A 20,211-nucleotide genomic window follows, 5' to 3' on the forward strand; every position below is an offset into this window, starting at 1 on the left:
TTTGTTAAATGTAAATGGGAAGCAGCTAAAAATTAACAACTAGTAAACTAACAACTAACAAGTTAACCTTTTCAAAATATGGATTCTTTACCATTACTTTGATTGTTGCAGAATTAGGTCAAACGTTTTACCTGAGGTACCGACATCTAACAAAACCCATTCATTGTGTTCAGTGCCATTTTAAGGTGCCAAATTGCTTCTAATAACGGTAACAAATACATTTCCACCAAAAATCAGCAAAGCTACTTAAAGTCTGTTGTTTCAGTTAAACAATGCTGTTCAACCTGGAAATCTCAGCTAAACTCTGTGCACCAGTTATAAATGTGCCAATGATGAGGAGGTTTACTGACACAGTGGCGCTGTGCTTCGTTTCGAAGCAGTCAGCTTTCTCTTTTTTGGGATGGAATCACACTATGATTCACAATTTTCCCCACAGATTTAGTTGAAGTCAGGTAATCACATGAGTGGTTTTTCATATGGTTGCCTGGATACAATGCTGGTCACTTCAACTAAATGCTAAAAGGGCCAACTCACAAATCTGTGCAACCTGCTTTTGCTTTGATTTCTATTCAAGTTCTAACTGGAAGTGACAACTCGCATGGCTCATATGATGGGAGAACTGTGCTATTCCTGGCTGCTAAGATTTTTTTTTCATGGAAAGCAGATTATGAGCCAAATTAAGATAATCTGTAATATAAGATCATCAAATAATCCACCTTTTCAAGATGTAGTTTAGCTGGATGCATTTGAAATCCTGGGCGAGCTATAAAAATTCTAAATGGCAAATCAACAATTCCTGTAAGTTTCCACCTATAAAATATATTAAATAATAAATACATTTAAAACAATCTGCACCCACACACACACACACACACATGCAGGTTTATATCCACCAGTACTGTTCTTCAGTCTGAAATATATCTCAAAGCATGTCATCAAACATTCATCAAAGCTAAAATGTGCCAAAATAGAAGGCGAAAAAAGAGAAAACAAGAAAAAAATAACCCTAAAGTCAGTTAAAACCCCAGCTAATAAATAAATTCTTTCATTCTTTGATATATAAAAAAATAACACGTGATAGTGCCTCCACAAGCCAACAAGCAATCACCAGCAGATCGGCTGATGATCAAAGCATCAGCAGTAACACTGTTCATTACGAAGTACATCCATAAAGAGGATGCCACGCCCAAGGTTCAAATTGCCAACAAGACTTGTTTCCCTCCCAAAAGCAACACAATAAGAAAAGCTAAATTACAAGTAAATCCTAATAAAGACGCCAGATTCTAGAACACCAGTCCTCCGTCAAATAAAGGACAAAGCTATCACTAAGCGCTCTCACTTGCCACACCTGAGAGAGGGAGAGGATGAGTGAAGGAGGAAGGAGAGAGAGCAAAGAAAAGGGAGAGGAAGCAAACACAAGGAGAGGGCGGGTAATAGACCAGCACACTGAGTGAGCCTTAAAGTGCAAGGATCTTTGACAGGTTTCATCAGTCTGACTAAATGTAAAATCATCAGCATTTTATTTATGATGATCAACAACAACAAAAAACAGTTGTTATTCTTAATCCTTTCAGACAGCCTAATTTTCTTCAGTGTGTATTTAGCATGAAACAGATTGTGGACAGGAAGAATCCAAAGCAAGGAAGAGCACTGTTTTAGACGTATAAAATAAAAGTAAAGCAAAATACTGTATTGTGACGTTACAACTTTTGTAAATGTATACACCACACGCATTTGGGTCATAGTCGTGCACTAATTTAAAGAAGACTGCACTGCATATTTAAACAGTGCACACTCCAAAACTTATATCTTTCACGAGGCAGCGGCTTTATTCAGCATCTATAAAGCGTCTGTTAACATGTGTACCCCATGAGAGAAGGGCGGGACAACCATCAAGGATTCGACGTTACAAAAGCAAAAAACCTGTCAGTCTGCAACTTTCAATACACGAGTTTGACGCCCAGTTTCAGATTAACAGACATCAGAAGCCAAATGAAACTAGTTTCCTTCTGAAATGAATCATTATCGAGCATTCTGAACATGTGCAGTTTGATCCCACTCCGATCTTCTTCTCTCCGTGGCACTACAAAGCACGGCACACAGTCCTCTTACTGGTGCTACACCTGCCTGCAGGGAGAAGACTGCAGCACACCTCTTATGGGCTCACTAGTGCCATGTTTTAGTCACATAGTGTTCTCGTGTATATCGGGTGACGGACGACCTGTGGGCTGCATTGGGAGGAGGTGGGGGTTGGGGGGAGCAGAGTGACCTTGAAGAGTTTTCGTTGCCAAACTGTGGAATTCTTTTCAATGGGAATGAAAACCGGAGATCGGAAGGGGATGTACACCAAGCCTGAAATCTTATTTCTAGTAACGGCAGGACTTCCCTCCATCCTCCCCTCCACACACACACACGTGCATATTTTCATCTCCCACACAGCTAAGTTATTCGCGAGTGGAAAAGGAATCTGGTATTTACAGTAACAGCCAGATTATAATTACACCGTGAGCAGTCTCAAGGCTGCGGAGAGGAGGCTGCCAGGCTTACATCCACTGTGTGGCCTGAAGAACACAAGCAGATAGTCAGTTTTGTTGATGTGATAAACTAATCGCCAGGGCCGTCTAAAGATTAGAGTGCAAATCCTCACATAAAAACCACAGCAATGCTGTAATAAGACGTGGAAGAACGCCTTTAATGCACGCTCCTGAGAGGACAGGATTAAGAAAAGGGAAACTTGAAAATACAGCAAAGCCACATTTAAGGTTCAGAACACACACACACACACACACACACACACGTATCAGGCATCTGCAGGATGAGTCTAAGAACATGTCTTTATTTTATGTAGGAGATGTTTGATTAACTAATGTGACTGGGTTGATTCACAACCACCGTTTGTTTTTTAAATCTATACATTTTAGCTGCACAGAGGAAGATTTAAGATTTAAAGTGAATGCAGTACAACTGTGAAGAAGGACAAATTAAACCAGAATCCTCTTTAGAATGGAGTTTTTAAAAGATGGAACTAGAATGACAAAATCTAATGAAAAATATTAACTAATTTTTGCCTTTTTGTATATATATATATATATATATACCTGCTTCCTTTATTTTGTTTTGGGGGCTTTTGTTGACTTTTTTGTCCTTTACGGGTTGAATACAAATTCTGACAAATACAAGGAATCGCAATTAAAACATTTCATTGAATAAGATACTGAAATTGGGCACAAAACATCAGCAGGAGCCTTTACAGCTCCACTCTTTTTATTATTTGATGTGTCTGGGAAAGTTTTAGAAAATTAAAACAAAAAAAACCTTCATTTTTGCTGGTGATGACAAAAGTCTCAACTTCTCTTCACTGACTGCGTGAAAAAGCCTGGCTTCTTCCTATCAGAGCCACATTAAACTAATGGCAACCCAAAAGGTTAAGTGGTATGATTTTTCTCCTAATTCAACTTTTTTTATTTTATGTAATCTATACCAACCTCTGTGCTGTGAGCCAATACAGTCCGCAACCAAAGACCAAACCTTTTCAGAAAAATGTCAGTCGTACCTCTTAAAATTCCCTAACAACTGAGCAAACTACATTTACTGTAATGTGACAGTAAATGTTACACATGTCTCTCTTCAACTCTGCTCACACTGCACGCCTCATAATTGCAAAAGCATATTTTATGGTTGAGAGCAATACAATGAGATATTTTATGCTTACACATCTCCTACACAGTAAATTTAAGCTTAATTGAACCTTTTGCCTTTATTGGCAGAAAGTCTGTCGCAGCAGTTTTACCCATGTCAGTCAAACCATGAACTCTCTGAGATCGGTAAAGTTGGTCGGTTAGAGCACAATCAGAATTGACTGTTGAACCGAGCAGAGATGCACCTGTTACACTGGGAACGATCCGGTCAGTTTCACTCCTCCCTTCCGCGCTGCGGTCACTCTCTGCTCATCTCAGTGGAAAAGAAATCACATCTTACTTTTCTCCATTTCACGAACCTGTCACGGGAACATATCAGCTGCTGTGTCTGCCGCTTTACTTCTTTGGGTTAAACGTCAAAGTCGCCGCAAACACTCAATAAACGAAAGCGTAAAAGTGAAACTATAAACTACGCGGCACGTGCACCTCGGCTCTTATTCCTCCGCGTTATTCCTCCACGAACTTTTTCCTTGATGGTGTGTCAATAATATTTCCACTCAGTCCCTCTCCAGCCCACCAAATCCTACGTTTAAGGTTTGTCCCATTCGGAGACGTCACTCGACACGCCTTCTCGGAGCTTAGCGCGCAATAGGAGGAGGCTCGGAAACTGAGCTGTGTTCCAACACGGAGAATTAAGCCCCCGAGTGCGTGTGTGTCCGCACACGTTACTCCTCAGGAGCTGTTTTGTCGTGTAATAAAAGAGACCACCTCGGTGCTGTGATGGAGTCCAGACTTTATCTCTGTGATTTCCGCGCAATCTTCACCTGTTCTGAGTTCATGATTGCAAAAAAGGAGCACAGCAAAAGCATGAGTCCACCAAGGCCCACAGAACACCAGCTGTGCGCCAGTGATGCTCATGTTGAACTGCCAGATATCCTAAAAAGAAGGTAAAGAGCATGACAGGAATAAATCTCCACAGAGCAACCTAGACACGCACGCACAAAGCAACGAGTTTCAGTAAAATGCAACTGAAATTTATAACATCAAAGGTTTTGTTTTTTTTATTAAAATCATGAATCGTTAAGTATAAACTTGATTTATACAATCAAGTAAATTTCATTTAAGCAGATTCTATTCAAGTTAACGTTTTAGCACTTACAATATAATCATATGAAAACTTACATGTAATTAATTCTTTAGAACTGAAGAAGCCTCTTGCATGAGAGGTGAAACTTCTTCAACAAACTTAGAGAAGTCCAGTCACCTTCTTTTTAAAGCTCCTAGGTCTGCCGTGACCTGGATGACTGAGAAGCTACACAGACCTACATGTGACTACAGTCCCACTAAGAAGCTTCTGATATTTGTTTCTTAAGAGTCTCTTAAGATTGAACCCTCTGTGATCGCTCATTTTCATTCACGTTTAGTAAAAAACTTACAAGTCGCTCCACATTTTTTGGGGATGTTTAATGGTTGAAGCTAACTCACACACCACCCATTAAGCCTCTGTATTACTGTTTTGTGCAAAATACCCACCTCTATTGTTTATTTTGGCAGCATTGTACCATCACCTCACAGAAAGAATGTTCCGAGTTTGAAACTCCTGCTCAGCTGTGACTCTGTATGGAGTTTGGATGCTCCCCTTGAGCTGATGCTGGATTCATCCAGGTTCCCCCTGCCGGCTGCTCTAAATTAGCTGTAGGTGTTGTTGTGAGGGTATGTCCTGTATCTTCTTCTGTACACATTTATTCAGATTATTTCACAAAATAAAATCAGGAGAGTGTCCTTGTACCATGTGCAGATCTTATAAAGCATCCCATCCAATTTCTTGGAATTCCCTTTGCATTATCATGTTATTATCGTCATATTTTTTCTTTTTGTTTTCATTGTGCTAAATGTTTTACACAGGTCTGCATAACTTTGATCAACTCTAACAGCCTTTCAACAGATTTTTGTATCGTTTGAACTCTGGTCAGTTCTGAGGCTGCTCTAATGTATGTCGGTATTCATGCTATAATTACTTTCTGCTTTTGCATGCAGCCTGCAAAGTACCAGTCGTTCTTAATGGTTCACTGTTAATCTCAGAACATACTATGCAAAATAAATAGATAAATAAAAAAATGTGAACATTTTAAATGACCTTAAGTCAGACTAGAGGCCAAATGAGCTGTGAGGCAAGGTACATTTTAAACAAAGGGAAACACAGAAGATTAAAACTGTTTCTGTCTTGTAGCTTTATTATGTGAAATTAGTCAACATAGAACATTCCCCAAAGCATCACACTGCCTCCTCCGGCTTGCTTTTATCCATGTAATGTAAAAGAAAGCATGATTTATCACGTCAGGCCACCTCCTTCCATTGCATCACGGTCCAGCTCTGATACTCATGCGCTCAGTGTTTGTGCTTTTGATGGTGAACAGGGTCAGCATGGGCACCCTGACTAGTTTGAGGCTATGCAATAACATACACAACAAACTGTGATACACTTTGTGTTCTGACACCTGTCTCTCAGGATCAGCATCAACTTTTTCCACAGTTTCAGCTACAATAGCTCGTCTGTTTGACTGGACCAAACCAGTACACATAATGTCGTGCTGGATCGGTGTATTTATCACGTATTAGTACAAGCGTTGACTCCCACGTTGGCCATGGCTTGTTTTGAATGTTTTGACATTGTGATCTTTCTTTATGAGACATGTTAGACTGTTGCGTTAGTGACCATAAGGTCACTCCCTGGACTCTGGCTTCACTTTGGTGAGTTACCTCTTTTTTACCACTTGAGGCTGCCAGTGTACAGCACTGCATTTAAAACAGCTTAGCACACTAACTCATATGAAACACGCATTCTCTGCGTGATCGTGCTTTCACAGCTTATTGTAGAAAGTGTCAGTAAAGAGTACATTTTTCAGTCTTTTAAATTGTTGAGGGAGGCATTAATTACTCTGTCTGTAAAAGCTCTAATTTTCCCTTCACATGTGTAATTAAGTACCACAATTATTTTGATTTTATTTTCTGTGCCAATATTTTTTCTGTTTGTGTAGGTGTTGCTTTTATTATAAAAGCATTGATGTGACAATATTGAAGAGTGACTTTGCAGTGATGTAAATCCAGGGAATCACTGCTCTAAAATTTGATTTCAATTCAATTCAATTCAATTCAATTTTATTTATATAGCGCCAAATCACAACAAAATTTCAGTTTCTCAAAAATTGCTTAGAAGTGTAAGGTCATCCTGTTTCATCTCAGCTGTGTCTCTCAGTGACCTGGTCATTTTTGAGGATTGTTTCAAAGTCTGGCCATGAGCTCCAATCAACCCGTGGCTGAGGGTCCACAGCGGGCCTGAGCGTGGAATATTTTACAGCTGATCTGAGCTAAAATGCAAAGCTTGAGAAAGTTAATAAAATGGTTTCTTAGAGAGGTCAAAGAGGTCATTCAAACTGATTTTTGTCCTTTTATGAAAAATGTATGTCCTGTCAGTGCTGCCTGGTAAAAACATAATGAGGAGTTATGCTCTGAGCCTTGAAGGCCAGTTAAACCAGAAAGTCATATTCAGCCACATTTCCTCTGAAAAACAGTTGGTGTTAATCTCTGGGTCTCTTCCACATCACGTCTTTTATTCTGTCTTCGTTCTCTCTCCCCAATGGCAGATGGCCCCGCCCCTCCCTGAGCCTGGTTCTGCCGGAGGTTTCTTCCTGTTAAAAAGGAGTTTTTCGTCCCCACTGTTGCCAAGTGCTTGCTCATAGGGGGTCATATGATTGTTGGGTTTTTCTCTGTATGTATTATTGTAGGGTCTACCTTACAATATAAAGCGCCTTGAGAGGCGACTGTTGTTGTGATTTGGCGCTGTATAAATAAAATTGAACTGAACTGAGTTGATGATTCAGTCACTGTTTTGTGCTTCTTTTCACTGACTGTGGCTTGAGTTAAGGAGGCATATTGTGCAATACCCTTTGACTAAATACCGTCCACTTTGTTCCTCTTTTATAGAGTTGTTTTAACCCATTGTCTCCACGAATTACAATTTTCATGACTGCACAGTTTTTCCAGGGAAACTATAGCTTCCAGTATGGTTGGCACCTACAATTATCCAGTTGGTTCAGTTTGTTGTCTGTTTGTTGGACAGAATTACTCAAAATTATGAAGATATTTGCTACAAACTGGCACAAGAGCGCCCTGATCCAATTTAGTGGAAACTTTGGATCTATGACTTTTATAAAGGATTCTTTACCATTATGAGACAGAGCACCACACAGATTGGAGTGGCAAAATGTTCTCCAAAAACAAAACCAAGAAAAAAAAACCCCAAAACACATCCAGATATATTAATATGGATACAGATGTCCATATCTTAGTTTGTGTGGAAGGAATTTGCAGCCTTGACAATGGTATGCAGTCCCAGACTGCTTAGTAGTGATATACCTAGTTTGCTTTTTCTTTAGTGCTCTGAAACACACAGAGGTTAATAGTTTCAAACAGAGTGCCACAAATAACAGGTATCCCTTTAGAAATAAACAGTGATACTTCTAAAAACCTTGTATCCCCACACAGCATTTAATTTAACTAGTTTAGGAAGATTTCACTTTTCTAATAGTTTCACAGGCTAATAGTTTTAAACAGAATACCACAAACAACATGTATCCCTTTAGAAATAAACTGTGATACTTCTAAAAGCACATATTCACACCTAGCCACACTATCACTGTATCAACCCCCAATGTTCCTTTAATGCAACCAGCCCTATAATTATCTACTAGTCACAAACACACTGCAACAGTAAGACTTGTTGATTACACGTGGATGATTTAACTACTTTTTTCTTTAGCGCTCCGAAAAGACACAGAGGCTAATAGTTTTAAATAGAGCACCACAAACAACAGGTATTCCTTTAGAAATAAACTTTTCTTGTGTTGCTTCTAAAAACTACAGATTCTTAACTCTGCAACAGTTAGACAGAGTTGGTTACAGTTAGGCCCCCAACAGTCAGCAAAACAAGTCATAAAACAATAAAAGAGGCTCCCTTATCAAGAGCATCCCAGCACACATTCCTACTGTAGTTCCATTACAAACAGTTTCCTTTATCTTATCTTATCATGTCAGAAGCCAACTGAAACCAAGTCCACCTATATAAAAACACCCCATCAGACACACAGTAGTTTCTCAGCACTTCACAACTGCCGCAAGGTATATCGTTTTAACTTTTTATTTTTTCAGATCCCAGACACAGCGGTGAGAGGTAGTTAGCACACAGTTTGGAACACATCAGCAGAGAGGTAGAATTCATAGCTGTTCATAAGAGTTTAATTTAATCAAACCTCATTTTACGGATCTAAGTGGCTCCTCATCACTAGCCAATTCACCATTTTATTTAAATGTCTGAATTTTCGGAATGAGGATCCAAGCGGGACACAGAGGCTGCTAGTTTTAACGCACCAGAATGCAAATATAAATAAAAGCCTCACTATCCTGAGAGCCTAGCTGCAGCGACACCTTTCTTTCACACGGATTCCTGGATGTGCGTTGGATCCGACTTTGCTACCCGCACAGAGCGTTTCTGACAGTCGGGCGCTGCTTATACAATAGAGAAAAGCAACAATACACCGTGTTTCTCTGCTCCAAGACATCCGAGGGCCTTTCACAAGGTAAGCATGTCTGTTATACCCAGCGCATAAATGTCTCTGTGTTAACGCTGATTATTCAAACCCTGTTTAAAATGTGACACATTTGTTATCCCAAAACATTTCCTCTAAAGTTGCAAAGTTACGGATTTAAAAATTTTATTTTTGAATTTTTAATTGCATGACAAACATACGATAGACTCTTGAGCATATTTATATAGCTAAATGCACAATGGTATAACCGTGCTAAATAAAAGAGGCCCAAGCACCAAAGCACTCTAATGCAAGCCTCTAAACTGCATGTTGATAAGTACATGAAGCGTACCTCTACAGCTTAAAACAGTCTGTATCCATACTTTGAGGATCTGCTGAATTGTTTTTAATGGCACTTTTTTTTTTGATGAACTGCAGATGATGATGAATTCCTCTTTATTGTAGAAACAGTCCCTAAGCTGTTGTTGCTCATACTTACTGAGGTCCCTAGCTACTTCCTTACTATGTCAGTAAACTTTTTGAAAAGGAAGCTGTTGTAGATTTAAAGAAACATCTTAATTGAAGCAAAGGCAAAAAATTGGAATGAATTTTATGTGACTGTTCATATTGACAGGAGCTTTTTTCAAACGCATTTTCAATCAGTTTTTACAAGAAGTGTAGCTCATACAATGGTATAAATGTATTCTTTGTGATACTTTATAAATATGAAACTAAAGATTTTGAGTTCGTGCACATTGTGAATCAAGAATCTAAATATTTGTGTCACAATGATTTCTATAAAAGCATTTTGTTTATGGGGATAATGTGACAAATCTTTTGTGACCCTATTAATGATCAATGGTAATTGAAGAGGAAGCTTGAACCCTGGCTCGGGACATTTTCATGACAAGTGTCAGCGCAGACAACTACTAATGAGAGAACATGTTTTATCATCATAAACACGGTGATAAGAAGCATTGTTAAAGTGTCACTTCAGTAATGTTGACTCATGTTTTTTAATAGATGACTTAAAACACTAAACTCTAATTTCTGTGGTTATTTTAAGTTTACAGAATATAACATGTGGTAAGTCGACGAGTTTTACTTCTCACTGTCCGTGTTATGTGTATCTATTTATCATGTATGCTACTTTGCTCTACGGACTGTAAAATGTTTCATTGTGTTCATGAAATAAACCAGACTTTCACCGTCTGCATCTTTTACTGTTTTTCTGCTTTTGTTCACTCCAAGTTTGACTAAACCTACAGATATCCAGAGTTAACTCACTAACAATGTGGAGCAGTCTCAGCGTATTTAGCTGCTTTTTCCCTGAACACAACCAACTGAGAGAAACGCCTGTGGTCCTCACTTTGGTAATTTTGAACGCTGAAGGAGATTTGTTCAATAGACACCTTATACTAGTGTTTCCTGCACTTAATCCATCACTACTATGTTCTATTTAAATCCAGATTCCTTTTATAGTTTGCAGTGAAATTTGTTAAACCGTTGCTTAATGGGACAGAAGTACAAGTCGCTCTTTACTAACACATTTGTAGATAAGTTTATTGCTGAACAACACAGTTAGCAGTCTCACACACTCTTTAGGTTTTTCAAGTTATGTGTGTAAGGGTTTAGTCTATCAAACCTTACCCTTTTCTCCCCAGTATCACAACAGTATGACTCCCAAAGTACGGCTCAGTAAACAACCAATGATTCTAAAGCCAGAACAGAAAGATACAGTTGGAAGATGAATGATTGTGTTTTTATGATGCGTAGTAAAACGACCCCCTCTTCTTCTTCTCTGTGTTGCTGTTGTTGTTGTTGTTGCTGTTGTTCTTGTGTGTGTGTGTGTGTGTGTGTGTGTGTGTGTGTGTGTGTGTGTGTGTGTGTGTGTGTGTGTGTGTGTGCCTTAGAAGTCAAATAATACATTAGCCATACTTAAAAAAACATCTGAATTTCATTTAGAACTGAGATTCTAAGTTGTAAGCAGAAATCGTATGCACAGCCAGAAACATGTTTCCCCACTTTCACAATGCTGAGGTGCCAAATCCACAACCCCCAACAAATGGTCTGTTACACGCGGGTGTGAAGGGCAAGCTTTACTTACACAGCCTCACACACAGTAGATTTTTAAAGTTTTTTGGGTACAGTGGTTTAGTCACAGATGCAACATCCACTTTTGATAAAGATCACTCCACCTGTTTATTTCTTAAGAAATTAAGCATCTTTATTAAGCTCTTATTTATACATGTCTGCACAATAATAGACACCGTGTGCTCTGAGACATTATTGTCTTCTACATCTGCTTCCATTGGTTTGCATTTTAACCTCCCAACCTTTCAGGTTGTTATGAACAGCTTATATTTCTAACATTTTGTGATGTAAAAGTGAACCATGTTTTTTTTTTTTCTGTTTGATGGAAGGACTTAAGACACGAGTTATTTAAACAATTCTAAATGACCGTGTGATGGCCATAGTACTTTATGTGGGCCAAATGTGTTAAGGATAATGTTTATCAATGTAAAATTGCAAAGAAGCTTTGAATAGATTATAACATTTTGCAAACAGATACCTCAGAAGCTGTACTGTCAGCTTTATGTATGTAAGGTAAAACTTTCCAAAGTACTTCCACTTAAGTAACTAAACACATAAAGTCACCCTTACCAATAATCCACTGCTCCTTGAAAAAAGTAGCACAAACAGACAACTGACTGAGCAATGATAAGTAGAGCTACCCGAGGCCGATACTCAAGCAGAAGAAAATTAAAAGTTGTCAAAGGAGCTTGGAAAGAAAAGCGTCTGGACTTCTTTAAGTTGCTTGAAGACGTTTCACCTCTCATCCGAGAAGCTTCTTCAGTTCTAAGGTCAAATGGTGGAGAGTCCCAGATATAAACCTAGTGGGAGTTTCCCCCCACAGAGGGACAAAAGGACCCCTTGATGATCCTCTAATCGCCTGAGCCAAGGTGTGAAACTGGGTGTGGGTCCCAATCAGCCAGAGTTTCGGGTGTGTTCATTGTGAAACCTGGCCCCACCTTATCATGCGAATTCCTGAGGTCAGATGGCCCAGGATGTGAGTGGGCGTTAAGGCGTCTGGGAAGGATCTCAAAACTGGATTATAGATGGCAGAGAGTTGGTGCCGTAAACCCCCGCCTCTGTTCAAAGATGGTCGCTCACAGTGGACATAGATGGCTTCTTTCACTCCTCTTTCGAACCATCTGTCCTCTCTGTCCAAAATGTGAACATTGGCATCCTCGAAAGAGTGACCTTTATCCTTAAGATGCAGATGGACTGCTGTGTCTTGTCCTGTGGAGGTGGCTCTTCTGTGTTGTGCCATGCGCTTGTGAAGTGGCTGTTTGGTCTCTCCAATGTAGAGGTCTGAGCATTCCTCGCTGCACTGTACAGCATACACCACATTGTTAAGTTTGTGTTTTGGCGTTTTGTCTTTCGGGTGAACCAGTTTCTGTCTGAGCGTGTTGCTGGGTCTGAAATACACTGGGATGTCATGCTTGGAGAAAACTCTCCTGAGTTTCTCTGATACACCGGCTACATAGGGGATGACAATGTTGTTGCGTCTGTCCTTCTTATCCTCCCTCGCTTCTCGGATGAGAGGTGAAACGTCTTCAAGCAACTTAAAGAAGTCCAGACGCTTTTCTTTCCAAGCTCCTTTGACTACGATGACCTGGATGACTGAGAACCTTCACAGACAAAATTAAAAGTTGTTGTTTTTGTGGCTCGAAAAATTAAAGAAAGTATGTTTAATAATTCAACAAGACCCCCACCTTCAACACATGTACATTCAAATTTTGGAACAGGCTCAACATTGCTGTTGTTCAAAAGTTTTTATCCGTTCGAAAAAGTCATTTTACGGCTTTAATGTTTCCAGCTGATAAGGAGAATGAGTGCATTTCAAATGTGCGTCCAAAGGCTTTAAACATCTGCTTTGTCTGTAACGCCAGTATCAAACTACAGAGCATTGTTTTTACTAAAATTCAACATTTTCAGATGAAAATTTGGCTGCTTTTTGGGGTTTTTTTTCACTGTAACACCCCCCTCAATGCCATTTTTAGGATATTCTTGGTGATCCTATTTTTTCATATTTATGCTTTTGGCACTGAGGGTATCTAATACGCACGTTGTCACTGTGTTTTGTACTACCAGCTGTGAGGGCTCTGCTTTTGCTTTGAGCAGTCTGTTTTTATTTTGTCTCGTGAGTGTGTGTGTTTTTCAAACGAGATCCTCGTCAGTTTGATTTTGTTACCACAAACTTTGTGTGAAGTTCACAACAGAGGTAAAGAGATTTAAACACCCCAGTTTAAGGAGGCAGGCAGGGGTTGGACCAGCTGCACAGGGCTGGTGAAGCAGAGAGTGTCCGGGGAGATGTGCAACAGAAGCAGAGGGAACATTTTACAAGATGATAAATGGCAGATTTAGATGATTAAGGATTTGTTGACAAGATTAAAAGACACGTCCGTCAGAGTTCAACAACATTACAGTTTGATTAAATAAAAAAGTTTTTAGACTACACAAGGTTCATTTTCTCCTCTGATAGTAAGCATATTAAACATGTCAAGAAAGAAAGAGTATAAAGAGGGGGGTGGGGGGGCAAAAAAAGTATAGGTATATCACTACTAAGCAGTCTGGGACTGCATACCATTGTCAAGGCTGCAAATTCCTTCCACACAAACTAAGATATGGACATCTGTATCCATATTAATATATCTGGATGTGTTTTTTTTTTTTTTTTCTTGGTTTTGTTTTTGGAGAACATTTTGCCACTCCAATCTGTGTGGTGCTCTGTCTCATAATGGTAAAGAATCCTTTATAAAAGTCATAGATCCAAAGTTTCCACTAAATTGGATCAGGGCGCTCTTGTGCCAGTTTGTAGCAAATATCTTCATAATTTTGAGTAATCCTTTCCAACAAACAGACAACAAACTGAACCAACTGGATAATTGTAGGTGCCAACCATACTGGAAGCTATAGTTTCCCTGGAAAAACTGTGCAGTCATGAAAATTGTAATTCGTGGAGACAATGGGTTAAAACAACTCTATAAAAGAGGAACAAAGTGGACGGTATTTAGTCAAAGGGTATTGCACAATATGCCTCCTTAACTCAAGCCACAGTCAGTGAAAAGAAGCACAAAACAGTGACTGAATCATCAACTCAGTTCAGTTCAATTTTATTTATACAGCGCCAAATCACAACAACAGTCGCCTCTCAAGGCGCTTTATATTGTAAGGTAGACCCTACAATAATACATACAGAGAAAAACCCAACAATCATATGACCCCCTATGAGCAAGCACTTGGCAACAGTGGGGACGAAAAACTCCTTTTTAACAGGAAGAAACCTCCGGCAGAACCAGGCTCAGGGAGGGGCGGGGCCATCTGCCATTGGGGAGAGAGAACGAAGACAGAATAAAAGACGTGATGTGGAAGAGACCCAGAGATTAACACCAACTGTTTTTCAGAGGAAATGTGGCTGAATATGACTTTCTGGTTTAACTGGCCTTCAAGGCTCAGAGCATAACTCCTCATTATGGTTTTACCAGGCAGCACTGACAGGACATACATTTTTCATAAAAGGACAAAAATCAGTTTGAATGACCTCTTTGACCTCTCTAAGAAACCATTTTATTAACTTTCTCAAGCTTTGCATTTTAGCTCAGATCAGCTGTAAAATATTCCACGCTCAGGCCCGCTGTGGACCCTCAGCCACGGGTTGATTGGAGCTCATGGCCAGACTTTGAAACAATCCTCAAAAATGACCAGGTCACTGAGAGACACAGCTGAGATGAAACAGGATGACCTTACACTTCTAAGCAATTTTTGAGAAACTGAAATCAAATTTTAGAGCAGTGATTCCCTGGATTTACATCACTGCAAAGTCACTCTTCAATATAGTCACATCAATGCTTTTATAATAAAAGCAACACCTACACAAACAGAAAAAATATTGGCACAGAAAATAAAATCAAAATAATTGTGGTACTTAATTACACATGTGAAGGGAAAATTAGAAAATTAGATCTTTTACAGACAGACAAACGTCTGTTTTTACAGACAGACGGGCAAAAAAAGTATAGGTACATTACTACTCTGCTTTTTTGTAAGAGTAACCTTTCTCTAACCTTGACCAAAAGTTTTACATTCATTCAACGACATCTTAACCAATGGTTTTTGTTGTTTTGTAGTTAAACTGGGAGTTTAACAAAAGCAGAGTTTTGCAGAGTTGTCCAGTATTAATGCTGAGCTGTTTGCTCACAGATACAATAACTCATCTTCTATTAGGAATTCTTTGGATCTGAACCATCAAAAGATTTTAAAGATCCAGTCCATAACGTAAGCAGTCCTTAAACAACGTAAAGATTTAACTTGAAAGGACCAAGAATGCCTACTTTAGAGGTAACCACAATTTTATCCAAGGGGCTTGACCTTTATTTTTACTTGAATTTCAAAAGATTACTCACATCTATCAACACGTCTAAAGGTGAACTCTCTGTGACACATTTTGCATGCTTTTGTTAGTAGGTCCATCAGATGCCACTTTACTTTAAAATGGATCGACAAGTAATAAAAACACTTGCTAAGGCAATCTACAGCATTTTTCAAGGATAACAACTTCCCATGGCAAACAGCATTAAGCTACTTTGATTTATAGGAAATAAAAGTGATGTATCAATCTATTTAGGGGATTAAATTATGTCTCATTTAACAGCTGTTCAGTCCTATCCAGTGAAAATATAATTGTTTTCATTCTGTGTTAAATCAGCAGTCCTGTGGTTAAACTAGTTTTAGGATTCCCATTATCTAAATTAAGATGAAACGGGGATAGCTTTTCTCCAAACCGTGCCAAATCAAATCTTCATAGTAGCGCTGTAGCGCCCTCTTGTAATTAGGCAGCAGGTGAAAACAGCTAAAGACAAAGTAGTGTTTTAAGAGCAGAGCTCTGATCAAAGCAGTTCTGTGATGCTTTGATCTTAAAACCTTTAAATTTCCGAAGGTAACATCAAACAAAGCAAGTGCTGACCTAAGCAGGATTTGAATCCAGAGGTAAAATCAGTGGTCAGCAGCTTTATGTTCAAACAACTCTTCTCTGACTCTGTTTGAATTTAAGAGTTTTTTTCTATGATAGAAACACCTTAAAGGAAGAAAAGCACATGCAGCCAGTTTGTTTTCAGCTTGAAATGTGACATATTGTACATGACAGAAACACGGCAACAAAGCAAAGAAAAAGCTGGAGGAGAATGCACCAAAGAAGTAGTAAATGGAGTTTGGATATAGAATCCAGCTTTGCTTTGTACTGCTCTGTTTGCCTCAAATGATTCATTTATCCGTTTTTTAGTCCTTTTGAAAATACCAAATGCTTGTTCTGATTCCTAAATTCTTTCTCTGCCTACTTCAATTATTTTCTGATAATTCTATTTGCCATATTAGTCTCTGAAACACTCTGCAGCAGGATGTTATACGATACGAGGCAACACCAGCAGACTATTTCCTTTCTGCAAAATCCAGAGCGAATGGAGGAACTGCGTGTTCCCTCTTGTGTCCTCTCTTCTCCTTTAACCTTTGCTCTAATAGCACAGAGACCAGTGAGAGAAAAATGATAAATGCGTCCTCCCCCTCGCACTGGGAAATGTGTTTGTGTGTGTGAGTGGGAATAAGGGCCGTGAACTTGAGCGTATGTTTAAGAGAGTGTGTGTCACATGTCCTCTGGATAGGGTATGTGCGCTGATTTTTAGCCGCTCTGCTTCTTGTGAGTCCAAATTTTTTTGCAAATGCAAGCTGAATCATCCTTTGCCCAATTTCTTTTTCCCTAATCATGTCTAAATTAGTTTCATTGACCCTCTGTGCTCCGGCTGCTCTGACAGTAATGACAGATGGGTGGAAGGGGCTGGATTCTCAGTGCTTTCATCCTGCTGTTCCCTATTACCGCAGTGATAGCCTGAATATTCACGTGCATGTAGTCTGCAGAGAAGCAGTTTAGGTCAGGAAGGGATTGATGAGTTATAATATCTGTACAGATACTGTATTTCCTAAATAAATAAAAGATGCAGAACAGAGCACAGGGAAAACTAAACATTTCATCTCAGTGCTTCTTAGCAGAACTCAACGTTAGGCTGACAGCTGACCTGAATTTTGGATTTTGATAATGAGGTCATTATTTTGAACATTTGAGCTAATTGCTGCACATCCTAAAAGCCAGATAAACAACACTGATTTCTGTGGGTGAGAGACATTTGCTGGGTCTAAATTTGAATACTTCTGTTAATACAGATGCAGTTGGCCTACGATACAAACATACTTACATGATTAAATATGAGATACATTTAACAACAGTGTAAAGTCAATGCATGTAAATTAAATCTTCTCCATGATGTTGCCCAATGGTTTCTGGACTCTTTGTTTTGATCACTGCCATGTGGTGGGTTTTTTTGTTTGTTTGTTTGTTTGTTTGTTTGTTTTGAATGAGGCTAATGGCTTAAGTGTCAGCTAACACTAGCAAGCTTGATTAGGAAGCTACATTCAAGAACCGCATGTGTGCATAACAAAAATCCATATTAATGATCAGAAATTACACCAACAGCACAAACACAGTGCAGAACTGTTCAGTAACTTCAGTAACTCAAATGTCACAGACTGTAAATCAAAGCAGCCATGCCCCAGACTTTAAGAATGAAAGAACTCCAAATGGATGAGTTAGCTTATACTCACTATAGTTCATTTGCTGTGAGCGCAGAGGAAAGTGCAGAGGATAAAACTGCTTTGTTGTACCAGACCGAATACATGCTTGGATTTGGATGTTTTTGTATCACCAGAGAAGTTGGTGGTTCAGTTCTTGTGAGTAAAGTTTCTGTTGATGGTATCTGTTCAGAACTGTTACTTAGCACTAATTAGCATGTTTAGTGTCAATATAATGCACCCATATAGTTCTTGAATCCTAACATAAAGGTTCAGAGAAGCATATGAACAACTGCTTTTGCCTAATAAATTTGGATTGAAATAAATTGACAAGTGATACTGAAACTTAAGAACTCCACTTTTCATAGCCTTTAGCGATCTCAAGGCCACAAATGACTGGGTTCCAAGGGATGCCTCATTTTTCTGTCTTGATATTCACCTCAGACTTTACACTGTGGTCTTTACAGCAGCTTAAAGTGTGCATTAAAGGAACCACCAGCTTCTTTGAGACTTCAGTAGGATGTCAGTAAGGTGCCCTAAACTCCCCCTACTCTTTAACTTGTACAGGGACTTTGTAGTGGGAGCTGCCTACAGTGAAATAATGAAAATATACCCTGGAGCTGGCTTTAGACTGGAGTACTGCATTCCAAGTGATGTATCACCATCAGAACTACATCACAAAATACCACCATCAGGTCAGACAACCTGGTCATACTTGTGAACTCAGCAAAAGAATTTGTGAAAGAGTGAGTCGCTCTTAGGAGCTCAGGGAATTCCAGCATGGTACCCATCTGCACCGTATCCTCCTGCTGGCTGTAGATTTGTTGATGCGTCCTTCTACAATGTATTCAAAACGGCAACATTAATGATTAGCAGTATACAGAGTTCCCAACTTTCTGGCTAGTAACGAGTCAGTGTATTTGTAGTCATACAATACATGCAAGCATGAAAATACTTAAAGACTCAAATTAAATGTATCAGTATATGGAAGTATCTGATTTGAGAAACTTTTCACGTACCCATTTACATTTAGAAATGTTCAATCCTACACCCGCTTTCCCAGATGAATGTGCCTGATCCCATCTACCGGTGGATCACTGACTTCCTGACGGACAGGAAGCAGCATGTGAGGCTGGGAAAGAATGTCTCGGACTCCCGGACCATCAGCACCGGCTCCCCTCAGGGCTGTGTTCTTTCTCCTCTGCTCTTCTCCCTGTACACCAACTGCTGCACCTCCACCCACCAGTCTGTCAAGCTAATCAAGTTTGCAGATGACACCACCGTTATTGGGCTCATCTCGGACGGGGATGAGTCTGCCTACAGGAGGGAGGCTGAACGTCTGGTGTCTTGGTGCAGCCACAACTACCGGGTGCTGAATGCCCAGAAGACAGTGGAGATTATTGTGGACTTCAGGAAGCACACAGCCCCACTCCCCTCCATCATCCTGACTGACACCCTCATCACCTCTGTGGACTCATTCCGCTTCCTGGGTACCACCATCACTCAGGACCTGAAGTGGGAGCCCACCATCACCTCCGTCATCAAGAAAGCCCAGCAGAGGATGTACTTCCTGAGGCAGCTGAAGAAATTCAACCTGCCAACACGGACGATGATGCAGTTCTACACTGCAATCATCGAGTCCATCCTCACCTCCTCCATCACCGTGTGGTACGCTGGAGCCACTATCAGGGACAAACAGAGACTGCAGCGTGTTGTGCGCTCTGCTGAGAAGGTAATTGGCTGTAGACTCCCATCTCTGCAGGACCTGTACACCTCCAGGACACTGCGGCGTGCAGCTCGGATCTCAGCTGACCCTTCTCACCCTGGATACAGTCTGTTTGACCTGCTCCCCTCAGGCAGGAGGCTCCGGTCCATTCGCACCAGAACCTCTCGCCATAAGAACAGTTTCTTCCCCTCTGCTGTTGGACACATGAACAATAAACGTACGACTGTTCCCACCACTAACATATGACCCTACGCTGTGTTCACTGCATCATTCCATGTTTTGGCACTGATCACCACCTGCACTCATGTATATATCTTTCCACGTAGCACTTTTAAGTCTTATTCTTACTTTTATTTTTTCATGTGTATTTAAGCGCAATTTATGTCAGCATGCACTGAAGCACCGCAGCAATTTCCTAATGTTGTAAACCTGCTCAACATTTGGCAATAAAACCCTTTCTGATTCTGATTCTGATTCACAGCACAGATAAGTGAAGAACTTCTATAATGAAACAATATCATTTTTGTTACTGCAATGTGATTACTGTACAGTACACCCAGTCCCAGTACTGCTGTAATGC

At 39.8% G+C, this 20,211-nt stretch overlaps 1 protein-coding gene across 12 annotated transcripts in view; it reads right to left on the reverse strand.

Annotated features, from left to right (window-relative positions):
- Window positions 1-4,230, reverse strand: part of esr2b (estrogen receptor 2b) — a 74,390-nt gene extending 70,160 nt beyond the window's left edge. For 10 of the 12 annotated variants that reach the window (XR_003270706.1, XR_003270710.1, XR_003270709.1 and 7 more), the window contains exon 1: window positions 3,884-4,230. The gene's annotated coding sequence lies outside the window, so the exon portion shown is untranslated. The remainder of the gene's footprint in view (window positions 1-3,883) is intronic. The other 2 variants (XM_026152755.1, XM_026152756.1) reach the window with 1 other exon arrangement.
- Window positions 4,231-20,211: the final 15,981 nt, after the last annotated feature.

Source organism: Astatotilapia calliptera, chromosome 19, assembly GCF_900246225.1.
Source record: "Astatotilapia calliptera chromosome 19, fAstCal1.2, whole genome shotgun sequence".
Lineage (NCBI taxonomy): Eukaryota > Metazoa > Chordata > Actinopteri > Cichliformes > Cichlidae > Astatotilapia > Astatotilapia calliptera.